The sequence below is a fragment of the Kogia breviceps genome, chromosome 18 (assembly GCF_026419965.1).
Source record: "Kogia breviceps isolate mKogBre1 chromosome 18, mKogBre1 haplotype 1, whole genome shotgun sequence".
NCBI lineage: Eukaryota > Metazoa > Chordata > Mammalia > Artiodactyla > Physeteridae > Kogia > Kogia breviceps.
Window position 1 is genome coordinate 15,631,083 of NC_081327.1, and position 14,166 is coordinate 15,645,248.

At 42.4% G+C, this 14,166-nt stretch overlaps 1 pseudogene; it reads left to right on the forward strand.

The window, feature by feature from the left end:
- Positions 1-12,431: 12,431 nt before the first annotated feature.
- On the forward strand, positions 12,432-12,577 carry LOC131745701 (U1 spliceosomal RNA; annotated as a pseudogene).
- Positions 12,578-14,166: the final 1,589 nt, after the last annotated feature.

Sequence of the window (14,166 nt, forward strand, 5' to 3'; positions counted from 1 at the left end):
CTTGTTGAGGCCTCCAGAGATTTTTACACGCGGCTGCCCCTAGTTGCACTTCATTTAGGGCATCTCAACTGGGTCTTCAATTTGTAGCAAGCGGGGGACAGTAGAGCTGCCGCTGGTTGAGTTTCCAGTGTCAATGTTGACTTGAGAACCTTGGGCACTGGTCACAGAGCCTGGACTTCCTCCCAAGAGATCGGGGACACTCAGCTCATGTTATTTATTTATTTATTTGGTTACGTCAGGTCTTAGTTGCAGCAGGCGGGCTACTTAGTTGAGGCTCGCTGGCTCCTTAGTTGCGGCACGCGTGTGGGATCTAGTTCCCGGACCAGGGATTGAACCTGGGCCCCCTGAGTTGGGAGCGCAGAGTCTCAACCATTGATTGCACGGCCAGGGAAGTCCCCTCAGCTCATGTTTTTTTTTTTTTTTTGCTCCGGACGCACAGGCTCAGCGGCCATGGCTCACGGGCTTAGTTGCTCCGTGGCATGTGGGATCTTCCCGGACCAGGGCACGAACCCGTGTCTCCTGCATCGGCAGGCGGATTCTCAACCACTGCGCCACCAGGGAAGCCGCCTGCCTCAGCTCCTGTTTGATGTAGGTGCTGGATGGTAGGACCACACAGGTCAGACTCCCGTTGTTCTCAGACAGCTGGCTGCCTCCCGTGTGGAATTCGGGGCACCCGGTGTTCCAGCCAGGTAGGAGAGCAGTGTGTGTGAGTGGTGAACGGGGAAAGGGGTTGCTCCGCACTCACTGCACAGGGAGAAATGGGCTCGGAGCCCAGCCCTCTGGTTTTCTCACTGCTCAGCAATGTTATGCCTAACCTTAACCCTAAGCGACACAGCTGCCAAATATTCATGCTGTCCATGTAGGGGCAAAACTGGGCAGAACCAAATAACATTTGAAAGCCAAGTTACTAGAAATATTTGAGAAAAGGCTGAGTTTATAAACTGAAATTTGGCTCTTAACCTACAATGATTTCCTTGCCATGCAACATTGCTGTTAAAGTGCAAAATAATGAACATGCTCACTCTGCACTGCAACAAATGAGTCTGGGCAGCTCTCTCCAGTTCTGAGACCACAATGAGGCTCTCAGAAGGAGCTGATGAAACTAAAAGCCACCTTTGACTTATAAGCCAACACTTGTAAGAATCACCAAGGAGGGAATTCCCTGGTGATTCCAGTGGTTAGGACTTGGCGCTTTCACTGCTGGGGCCTGAAAAAAAAAAAAAAGGAGATGGGGCTTATTGAAAGGGAGCTAGGTTGCCTTAAACATATATGGAGAACCCTGAAAGTGAAACTTTCTCTTACATAAAGCCTATCAGATCAGTAAGAAGAAATGACGTTACTTCTCAAAAATCCTGTGATCTCATCAAATTAGCAGTTTCCACATCTGCACAGGCACGGTCACAGGCAAATCCAAGAGAACCATGAGTCCAGAAGCTGTCGCAAGCTTGGTCCCTTCTCAGGACAGGTCTCTGGCTGTGGGGCTCTTTAAGTTGTTTGAAAGCATGGATCATGGACCTCCTCTTCCCAGGAAGCCTTCTCTGAAATCCTCAACGCTGTATTTTCCCAGTCATGGTATTTATCTCACAAAACAGTTAAGTTTTGCCCCTCCTGGACTGTGAACTTCTATGATTTTCATCTCATACCCAGTGGTATCTCTAGCACTTGGCAGCACATATAGCAAACAGCAGGCATTCATAAAGTAGCTTGCTCACTTATTCAACAAGTTTCTAAGCACCCACCACGGGCCAGGCATGGTGCCAGGTACTGGGAATGGAGTGGTGAATAAGACAAAAGTGATCCTTCCCCAAACAAAAATGACAAAGGTAAAACATAGACATGCAAGCATAGTGAGGACATGTTGCATTGAAGAAAAATAGTCAAGGAGAACTTAACACCTTCTGGAAGGTCCTGAAAATGTAATGTTTAAACTGACATTTGAAGAATGAGAAGCAGTTAGTTGGGGAAGAGACCTCCAGGTGAAAGGAATTGCAAAGGCCCTTGGAATTGGACTCATTTTGGTATTTGGAACTAAGGGAAAGCTAAGGGTAGTTCCCCAGGGACTAGATCATATAAGGCAGGCTGGGAAGGATGAAACTCTTTCTTAAGAGAAACAGGAAGTCGCTGGAGAGTTTGATGCAAAAATGTGTGTTTCCATAGCGCTGGGGTGGGGAGGGCAGAGGCAGAGTGAGTTATCAAGACACTCAGGGGTCTCTGTGTGGTCTCAGAGGGCAGCGCAATGGAGAGAATCTAAGGGCCCCTTCCATGTATCTGTTATCTTGATGTTTAATTTACATAAAATACACAGGTCTTAAGTGCACAGTTCAAATTTTCACTTACGTACTGGACCCATCACCCCAATCAAGATATAAATACTTCAGCAGGCCCTGCCTCCTCCAAATATAACTACTAATCTCCATCACCAAGGTTAGTTTCGCCTGTTTTTGAGTTTCATGTAGATGTAATCATACAGTATATACTCTTCTGTGTCTGGTTTCTTTCACTTTTCATGATGTCTGTGAGATTTATTAATGTCGTGTAGAGCAAGTTTTTTTTCTTTTTCACTGTATTCCATTGATAAATATACCACTATTTATTCATTCTACTGTTGTTGGACATTTTTTTCCAGGTTTTGGCTATTATGACTTACACTATGAGCATTCTTACATGTCTTTTGGTGGACATAAGCCAATCACTTCTACTGAGTATGTACCCAACAGTGACACTGCTGGGTCATAAATATACATATTTAGCTTTACTAGAGTAGTAGTAAGTTGGGAGACCAACTTACACTGGCAGTGCCTATCATGGTATATTAACATATCTGATATCAAATAAATATCCATTATTTTTAAAAGGTATTTAAAAAGAGGTCTATTGCTGTATAAACATACCTACTGAAAGGCAAATGCCTTTCCTGAACTATTTCTGCTTGTACCACTGTCATCTAATATTGTCTCGACTTAGTATTTTCAACCCCGTAACCAGGCTTTTCTCTTCTATGCCTTTTTGGAGAATGACATGTTATATCTCTGATAGGGCTCAGAAAACCCACATTTCTGAAGATCACTTAAGATTTCTTAAGATGTTGTCCTCACTATCAATGAAGTGAAAATTTCCTAAAGCCTCTGTGTTTTCCAAATGTAATTCCTTTAATAGTTTGGGGTTTACAAAGGTTGCTGTAGCAAAAAATTGAAATAAGGCAAAGTAAATAATCTCTGAATCATATTCAAAGAAGGAATTATAAAAATTAATGCTCCGGGCTTCCCTGGTGGCGCAGTGGTTGAGAGTCCGCCTGCTGATGCGGGGGACGCAAGTTCGTGCCCCGGTCCGGGAAGATCCCACATGCCGCGGAGCGGCTGGGCCCGTGAGCCGTGGCCGCTGGGCCTGCGCGTCCGGAGCCTGTGCTCCGCGATGGGAGAGGCCACAACAGTGAGAGGCCCACATACCGCAAAAAAAAAAAAAAAAAAAAAAAAAAAAAAAATTAATGCTCCATTTTAAAATTTTCAATATCTAGTCTACTATTTTTGTAGATCCTGCCCATTAGTTTTCCAAAGTGGTTATACCGATTTACACTCCTACTGTTAAGGTGTGGAATGCTCAGTTCATCTATGTCCTCACCAACACCTCACATTATGGTCTTTTTTTTTTTTTTTGGCTGCGCGGCTTGTGGCTCTTTAGTTCCCCAGCCAGGGGTCAAACCCGTGCCCCCTGCAGTGGAAGCATGGAGTCTTAACCACTGGACCGCCAGGGAAGTCCCAACATCATGGGTCTTTTATGGCATCTCATTGTGGTTTCTTTTGTTGTTGTTGTTGTTGTTTTGGCGGCACCCCTCAGCTTGGGGATATTAGTTCCCCAACTAGGGATGGAACCTGGGCCCCAGCAGTAAAAGTGCAGAGTCCTAACCACTGCACCGCCAGGGAATTCCCTCCTTGTGGTTTTAATTTGCATTTTTTGATGACAAAAATATTAAAAACCTTTTCATATGTTTATTAGATATTTATTAGACAGAACTTATTGTCTGTTCAAGATCTTAAAAATTGAATTGTTGATCCTTTAAAAAAACTGATTTCTAATTCTTTATATATTCTGGATTATGAGCCCTTTGATGGCTAATATTCCATAATGCAAGTATCTTCTCCCAGGCTGTGGCTCCCATTTTCACTCTCGATATCTTTTGATAAAACAAATTTTTAGTCTTAATGAAGTCCAATTTCTCTTTCATGGTTATCACTTTTTTTTCATGATTATCATTTTTTGTGTCTTCTTTGCCTACTCCAAGGTCTTGCAGATATGCCCTTATTTTTTCTCAGAAATGTTTTGTAGTTTTGTAGTTTCCAGTGTAGAGGTCTTGCACATCTTTCATTAGATTGCTAGATATTTGAATTTTTGGAGGGGTACTATTATAAATGGTAATATTTTAACTTTCCATTTTCTAATTACTTGCTGCTTGTGCATAGAGACAAGCAATTTTTGTAGCTGTTGATAATTCACCTATTAATTGCAGCAGTTTGTAGATAGGTTTGGATTTTATACATACCCCACTGTGTCATGTTAAAAATGATAGTTTTCTTTTTCCCAATCTTTATACCTTTATTTCTTTTTCATTCCTTATTGCACTAGCTGGGACGGCCAATACAATGCTGAATATAAATGACGCTAATTGACACCAGTCACAAGAGGAGTGTTCAACATTTCACCATTCCGTGTAATGCTGGTGTACATTTTTTGTAAATGTCTTTTATTAGATTAGGAAGTTCTCATCTATTCCCAATTTCCTGAGTCTTTAAAATCTCTTTTTGAAAGGCTGAAGACTGTGTGCACACCCAGTTTGTTCATGGGGTGTGTAGAGAGGATCCAATGTGAAAAGATGTCAGCCTGCTCCATTAGGTACCCTGGGGCTCATGCCAGCAATTGTTGGGATACTGCCAGCCTTTCCACCAACAGTCTCTGTGGCTCATGAGTGCCAGGTCATCTGTAGCTGGCTGTTACAGACATTACTTGCACCCACTAATATTGGTTCTATACTTCCCTGCCTCCTTAAGTAAGAACAAGGGAAGTTCAAGTTGGGATAATGCAAAAATGAGCATGTCTGACAGTTCCTTTCTATTCCTGGGAAAAGAAAAAGCAGCTATCTTCCGACTGTGCTAGAAATAGACACCAGGACAGTGGCCTATCTCCGTTCAATGGAAGTCTGAAGACTGCAGGAGTTCCAGATTTAAACCAAGTAGCAGCTGAAAGAAAAAAGTAAGCTGGCTTAGACACTAGGTATGTTTTGAGCGTAAGTCATGACCTGGGTTGATGAAAGCTGCAGAGCAAATCCACTGACAGTCTGGAAACCAGACATAGAGAGGCATCTGACCCAGGAACACATCCAGGGAGAGGATATAAGAAGTATGGACAGGCTTGGCATTTCTTGCTTTGTCAAGAAGCCCTTTAGATACTTGCAGATAACAGGCCTGAGGTTCTGATCATTCACAACTACAGATAAACCCAGTGCCAGGTTACAAGCAGCTCCAAGGCCTAGTCCCTGCGGGAGCTGAGCTGGATCTCCAGGCTGTCTGCAGCAGTAGCAGTGCTGGACACAAATTCACTGCTGCTGAATGCCAGCTAGCCACAGAACCAGAGGTGCGCTGCTGCCCTGCTAGCTCACAGCCCTGTGAATTAGTTTTACATCTGTGACTCAGGGGTCTAGACCAGGACTGAGGCCTTGGGGAGAGAGAGGCCCTGCTTAGGAGTTGGCTCTTGCGAGCAGCATGGGTCTGGCTGTCTGACACCATGATCACATCCATTTCAGTCCATAGTTGCAGTGATACCATTTCCAGTAGGACACAATCTCTTGAGACCTCCATATTAGATGCTTTCTCTAAGGCACGTGATATAATCTGGCAGTCAGATTTGTATTCCCAAAAATTCATTCTGGCTACTGCATAGAAAATGAATTGGAAGAGTGCAGTATGGGTGGAGGGTGACCAACGAAGAGGTGATTACAGTAGTACAGGCAAGAGTTGATGGTGCTGGACTTCCCTGTTGGCGCAGTGGTTAAGAATCCACCTGCCAATGCAGGGGACATGGGTTCAAGCCCTGGTCTGGGAAGATCCCACGTGCCGTGGAGCAACTAAGCCACGTGCCACAACTACTGAGCCTGCACTCTAGAGCCCGTGTGCTACAATGACTGAAGCCCGCGCGCCTAGAGCCCATGCTCTGCAACAAGAGAAGCCACCGCAGTGAGAAGTCCGCGCACTGCAACAAAAAGTAGCCCCCACTCGACACAACTAGAGAAAGCCCGTGCACAGCAACAAAGACCCAACGCGGCGGGTGGGTGGGGGGGAAGGGGGAAAAATTTAAAAAGGGTTGACGGTGCTTCACACTCGAGTAGAGGCAAATAGATTTCTGGTTCAAGACAGTAAACCAACTACAAAAGTTTACCTTTTCCTTTAAGACTACATTAAATTGTCAGTAAATGACTAAGATGATATTTATAATATAAATAGAATTGGGCAGGGAGGAATCTGTGAGGTATTTTTTCAACAAATTTCTAGACTGATTAGAGCAGATGAAAGAAGTACAGTGACCCAGGGCAGAACAGAGGGTGCTGCCACCTGGACCACACCCGGGGGTGCTCTCGTGCAGGAGGAGCCACTTGCCCCAAACTCTGAAATGCTTTAGACTCTGAAGCAGGAGGTATGACAGAGGGCAAGCGTGAGAAGGGGGCTTGAAAACAGGAAAACTAATCTAAGGTCTGTCTGCACAACAAGCAGTGAAATATCTTGTTTCTCACTGCAGTTAGAATGGCCTATAATTAGACAACACACTCCTAGGAAAAACAAACAAGTACAAGGAAGATTCTTTCCTGCAGGTACAGTGTTTCTGTGGATCAGGAAACATTGGCACCTCTGAACAAGCCCTCAGAGACCTCAAAGATAAAGATCACAACTTAGAGCATTTGTCAGATGACAAATCCTGGCCACACCCAGAGCTCCAGGGCAACTCTTCTGCTTCCTTCCAATAAGAGATAACCAAGAACTGTCAGATATTTGAATAAAGTCTACTACAGGAAGTCTACTACCAAGATTAACAACCTTGGTAAAAAAAACTAAGAAACACAAAGCTTTGATTCGACAGCTTTTTTTTTTTTTTTTTTACTTTATTTATTAAAAAATTTTTTTCTGGCTGCACTGTGTGGCCTGCAGGATCTTAGTTCCCTGAGGAGGGATCGAACCCATGCCCCCTGCAGAAGCACAGAGTCTTAACCACTGGACCACCAGGGAAGTCCTCCTCCATTGGACAGCTTATACATTCGAGTAAGAGGGAGATCTAGTGAAAGAACAGGGTGGGTAACATCAAAGAAATTATCTAAGAAGTAATAAGAGAAAGAGCTAAAGGAAGGATACGAATCTTGAAGTCAAAAGCGTCTACATGGGAGTTCCCTGGTGGTCCAGTGGTTAGGATTCAGCGATTTCACTGCTGTGGCCCAGGTTCAATTCCTGGTCAGGGAACTCCCACAAGCCATGCCAACCCCCACCCCCCACACACAAAAAAAGAGGAAAAAACACATCATCTGTCATGAGAAAAAAATCAAATTGGCATCAGACTTAGCATCACTGCACGTAAGATGAAGTCAGCCATTGAGCTAAGAATGATTTTTATATTTTTAGAAGGTTGTTTAAAAAAAAAAAGAGGAAGATGGGACAGAGAACTTACTATCTGGCCCTGTATACTTTTTAAGAAAGCTCCCTAAGTAAGAATTCTAACAAGAAAATGGAAAACATGGCATCCAGGAAACTGTGACTCTAACCCAGAAGAGCAATGAAGAGAAATCACAGGATCCTAAGTTTCCTGAAGATCTCGAAAGCAACATGTTTGTATAACCTTTCGCAGAATGGCGAAAGTTTATAGTACAATAGTCTCTAGGAGAAAAGGAGACTTCATAGACTAAATCAAATGATAGTTAACAGTTTGAAAAAACTTTATTATATGATGAAGGCAACAAATACAAGCAAAAAAGAACATTCAGAAACTCCAGGAAAATCGAAAAGCTGTAGGGAAAATAATGGTCCAAGGAAAAAGTGGTCTAAATTAGATTTGAAAATTGGTGAGCTCAAGAAGAATGGAGTAGATGCCAATTCATAGAGGATATGAGAGAGCATTACATGCAAGAGCCAATCAGAAATGCTACAGATGGGCTTCCCTGGTGGTCCAGTGGTTAAGGCTCCATGCTCCCAGTGAAGGGGCATGGGTTTAATCCCCGGCCGGGGAATTAAGATCCCACATGCCTCCAGGTGCAGTCAAAAGAAAAAAAATTCTATGGAAAAATATTGTGAACAAAAACAAAACCAGGATAAAATACAAACTTCAGGATAGTGGTTTGCTTTTGGGTGAAGCAGCAATGGAGTAGGGGAGTGGTAATACATAGATGCAGGTTGTTGGTAATGCTCTAGTTTTTGGGTTAAGTGACAGGTTCAGTTACTCATATTATGGATCACACAGCCTTTTGCATATATTAAATGTGGAAAAGGAAAAAGATAAAGGAAAAAACAATCTAAAAATAGAAAAAAGGCAAAGTCCAGTCATGAAGCAAATTAAAATGTAGATGATCTTAAGAAACTGATGGAATCCAGAAAAGACAATCTATTTTATCTTGATCATAGTAATATATATTTTTGAAAGGTACAGTATTTATGGTTCTAGAACTGTAGAGAAGGCATATCACTTGGCTCTGTGCAGAAGAATTCTTATAAAATCATATCAGAATATTATTGGTTTTCAGCTTTTAAAGTCAACCAACATGTGAAAAAAAGGCAATTTTTAGTGGCGGGAAGAATAAAACATTCTGTAAAAAGGAAATACAGGCAGGGTTTGTACTACTTGGCTCATCCATGAAAAATATTTACTTAGCTGTAATGAGTATTACTAGCCGTAATTAAGTGTTATAGTAAGTATATTAAGAGGATACAGAGCAAGCATGTGTGAATTTCTGTGTGTGTGTATGGGGGGAATTAAGAGAGTAAATCTATTTATCAGGAGGTCTGTAGTTGATCAACACAGGAAAATAACAAAGTAAAGAACAGTTTACACAGGCTCTTCCTACTGACATATTAACAAAAGGGGGGACGTGGGTATGGTGTGCACACATACATACACACACGATCTGGAGAGGGACACTTTCTGGAAGAATACAGATAAACTGTTAATAGTATTTGCCTTTAAGGAAGAGAAGTAGACAAACTGTATACTATTTTGTTTCATTTGTAGTAACTATGCACAGGTATTACTGAATTAAAGAAAAACTTTTTTCCCTTAATAAAAAAAGCTCCTGTAAATAACCAAGAACACTAACATCAGAGGAGACAAATAAAGAATATTTATTAAAAGTTCACAGAAAAGGAAATATTAATACCAAACTCATTTAACAATGTTCAACCTCCCTCAAAATGAAATGCATGGGGTACTGAAATAATACTTTTCGTTCATCAGACTGGCAAACGTACTCAAAAGTTTGCTAGTGCCGTACTGGTGACCGTATAGGGTAATAAGCACCCTGAAAAACCAGTTGAAGTGTAAATTGCTATAATCTCTATCGAAAGGGACACAGGAATATTTATTAGAATTATGAAGTTATGTCTCCAGTTATCCAGAATCTCCAGTTATTAGTTTATCTTACAGATACATTCATCTATTTGTGAAATGACTCAGGAAGGGTCACTCCAGCACTGCTTGGAGTAGCAAAAATTGGAAACAACCTGGCTCCATGTGAAGAGGGTAACTGTAGGTCTGAGGGACAGTGAGAAAAGGGAAACAGCTTTTCACTGGAAATCCTATTAAATTATTTTTTAACCGTTTGAATGCATACATTAAAGCCTCAGCCAGAGGAACAATCCACTGAGGAGACCAAACCACAAAGGCCTCTGCAGCAGATTCAGTACTGGAAGCCTAGGCCATATGTACTAACTATCAGGGAGCAGGGAGAACCACTCCGGGTTACTGCACTGGCTTCCTAACTGGCCTCCCTACTAATTTATTTTCAACACAGCAGCCAGAGATTCTTTTTATTTTTATTTTTTAAAATTTATTTATTGGGCTTCCCTGGTGGCGCAGTGGTTGAGAATCCACCTGGCAAGGTAGGGGACACGGGTTCGTGCCCCGGTCCGGGAAGATCCCACATGCCGCAGAGCGGCTGGGCCCGTGAGCCATGGCCACTGAGCCTGTGCTTCCGGAGCCTGCGCTCCGCAACGGGAGAGGCCATCAACAGTGTGAGGCCCGCATACCGGAAAAAAAAAAAAAAAAAAAAAAAAAAAAATTATTTATTTATTTTAAATCCAAAGGTGTGCATTTGGAAGAGATTCACTGACAATTGTAGCAGAAGTGCCTATTTTTTTTTTGCAGGGCTGCACCTTGAGGATCACGGGATCTTAGTTCCCCAACCAGGGACTGAACCCAGACCCACAGCAGTGAAAGTGCTGAGTCCTAACCATGGAACCACCAGGGAATTCGCCAGAGATGATGATGATGATTTTTAAAAATATTTATTTATTTATTTTGGCTGCACCAGGTCTTAGTTGCAGCACACAGGATCTTCGTTGAGGCATGCGGACTCTTAGCTGTGGCATGAGGGCTTCTTAGTTGCGGCATGCGGGTTTCTTAGTTGCGGCATGCATGTGGGATCTAGTTCCTCAGCCAGAGATCAAACGTGGGCCCCCTGCATTGGGAGTGCGGAGTCTTACCCACTGGACCACCAGGGAAGTCCCAGAGAATCTTTTAAAATGTAAGTCAGATTGTCACTCTGCCAATCAAAACACTACAATTGCTTCCCATCTCGGAACAAATGACAATCATTACAGTGGAGTCCACTATCCCTTCCCTGTCCAGTCTCCACTGACACTCTAACCTCACATTCTACAAGCCTCTCCTCCCTCACTCCACTCCAGCAATACTAGGTTCACTCCTGCTTCAGGGTCTTTGCAGCTAAAATTTCTTCTGCTTGAACATCCAATCAGCTTCTTGAGTCATTTCTCAAATGGCAGCTTCCTAACCTATTTTAAATTCATGCAGCACTACACCCTCAAGCCCACACACTCTTGTCCCCCGCTTCTTGGCTTTTTCTCCATAGAACTTAAGCATCTTTTTTTTTTGGCCACACTACACAGCTTGCAGGATCCTAGTTCCCCGACCAGGGACTGAACCAGAGCCCCTGCAGTGAAAGCACTGAGTCCTAACCACTAGACCTTCAGGGAATTCCCTTAAGCATCTTTTAACATACTTTATATAAATTTTACTCATTTCTCTCCTCTCAGAATACAAGCTCCAAGGTTTATTTTGTTCACTGTTGCTTACCCTGCAAATGAACTAACTATACCTCTTCTACATAAGGGCTCAATGAAGATTTGTTGAAAAAATAGTTTCCCCTTTTCCACAGAAAATCAGTAAAACTAAAAACAAAAGACTAGGGGTAGCAAGGGATGACTGATTGTTAGCACGACTGAGGGCTTTCATTATAAGCCTTTGTGAAGCATTTAGATTAAAACACATTCATACACATCTCTTAACAAAATAATTAAACGTTTTAAAAATAAAAGAGGTATTAGATATATTTAGAAAGTAGAATTTGGGACTTCCCAGGGGCTTCCAATGCAAGGGATGCAGGTTTGATCCCTGGTCAGGCAACTAAGCCCACGCGCCACAACGACTGAGCCCGCGCGCTCTGGAGCCTGAGTGCTGCAACTAGGAAGAAGCCTGCGCACCACAACGAAAGATCCTTCATGCCACAATTAAGACCTGACGCAGCCAAAAATAAATAAAATAAAATAAAATAAAAGTTAAAAAAAGAGAAAGAATTGATAGAAGTTGGTAACAGGCATGAAGCTGGTGCAGAACTGAAGATAAATGGAGTGTCAAAGGTGACTTCCACATTTCTAGCACAGTCGGGTTAGTAGATGGTGTTGCTACATAACTGGATCAAGAACACTGGAAGAAAAGCAGAGGGGGCTTCCCTGGTGGCGCAGTGGTTGAGAGTCCGCCTGCCGATGCAGGGGACACGGGTTCGTGCCCCGGTCCAGGAAGATCCCACGTGCCGCGGAGCGGCTGGGCCCGTGAGCCATGGCCGCTGAGGCTGCGCGTCCGGAGCCTGTGCTCCGCAACGGGAGAGGCCACAGCAGTGAGAGGCCCGCGTACCGCAAAAAAAAAAAAAAAAGAAATCGGATCCAGGGACTTCCCTGGTGGTCCAGTGGTTACGACTCAGCGCTTTCACTGCTGTGGCCCCAGGTTCAATCCCTGGTTGGGGAACTAGGATTCCACAAGCCTTGCGGCTTGGCCAAAGGAAAAGTCAGATCCAGACTCCGAAAAGATCTGTGCTAGATAAGTGAATGTGAGAATAACTCCATTGTAGTCAAGGCCAGAGAGAATATGCAGCTTAAAAAGAGGGGAAAAAAAAAGGCAAACTTATCTGGCAGGAGAGAGAACAAGATCACAAAGGTGGTTTTCCCAGGGTGAGGCTTTTTGCATGTGTTGACCCCTGTGATTTCCCCAAATGTGGGAAACTCCACTGCATAATTGGTGGTAGTGTTGTATGTGGGGAGCAGCGGGGAGAAGGAAAAAAAGCTAAAGCTGAACCCTGAGGAACACTATTATTTCAAAATGGGGTGACTGAAGAATTAGAATTAGGCAGACCGAGGGGCAGTAGCTAGAGAAGGTGGGAGGAAAACCAGGTGAGCATGGCAGGCAGGAAGACAAGAGTATTTTCAGAAGGGAGAGGCAGACTGTATGGAAGGCTTCTGTAAAACAAGTAAGACAGGAAAACTTGAAAGGCTCACTGGAGATCATTAGTGACCTTACCAAGAACTGTTTTAGCGGTGTATGAAGTAGAACAAATGGGTTAAGAAGTGAAAGGAAGATCAGGCATCCAGATAGTTCAAGAGCTAAGGAGGAACTGGTAGGATGTAGGATTCAAGGATAATTTTCTTAAAAAAGAAGTCGAACATAATAAATGCTACATAGTTACAATTATAGGCATACTTCGTTTTATTGTGCTTTGCAGATATTGCAGTTTTTACAAATGGGAAGTTCTGTGGCAAACCTACATCAAGCAAGTCTGTCGGCACCATTTTCCCAACAACATTATTATTATTTTTTTTATTTATTTTTTTTTTGCGGTACGCGGGCCTCTCACTGTTGCGGCCTCTCCCGTTGCGGAGCGCAGGCTCCGGACACGCAGGCTCAGCGGCCATGGCTCACGGGCCCAGTCGCTCCGCGGCATGTGGGATCTTCCCGGACAGGGGCACGAACCCGTGTCCCCTGCATCGGCAGGCGGACTCTCAACCGCTGCGCCACCAGGGAAGCCCCCCAACAGCATTATTTTAAAATAAAGGTACATACATTGTTTTTTAGGCATAATGCTATTATTGCACATTTAATAGACAAAAGTACATTGTAAATCTAACTATATACTAGGAAAGAAAAAAATTCGTGTGACTCACTTTATTGTGATATTTGCTTTACCGGGGTCTGGAACTAAACCCGCAATATCTCCAAGTTACGTCTGTATATATTAATTTTATATATATATATATATTATATATATATAAATATAATTATATATATATAATTATATATAATTATAATTATAATTATATATATAATTATATATATATAATATATATAATTATATATATAATTATATATATTATATAATTATAATTAGAATTATAATTATATATATAATTATATATATAATTATAATTATATAATTATAATTATATATAATTATATATATATAATATATAATTATATATTAATTAATTATACATTAATATGCTATATAATATGCTAGTATTATAATTAAATGCGAATGGAAAGGATCCTTTATCAAGGAAGAAGTTGAAGACACAGAGAAAACGGTAATTCAGTAACGGGAATGGTGGGAGTTAGGGAGCTAGAACCACAAGCAGTTTTATGATACGTGGTCTTTTCTCTGTTTTTGTTTTTTTTTATTTAGGAGTTTTAATTAATTTATCTATTCATTTTTGCTGTGTTGGGTCTTCGTTTCTGTGCGAGGGCTTTCTCTAGTTGTGGCAAGCAGGGGCCACTCACTCTTCATCGCGGTGTGCGGGCCTCTCACTATCGCGGCCTCTCTTGTTGCGGAGCACAGGCTCCAGACGCGCAGGCTCAGTAGTT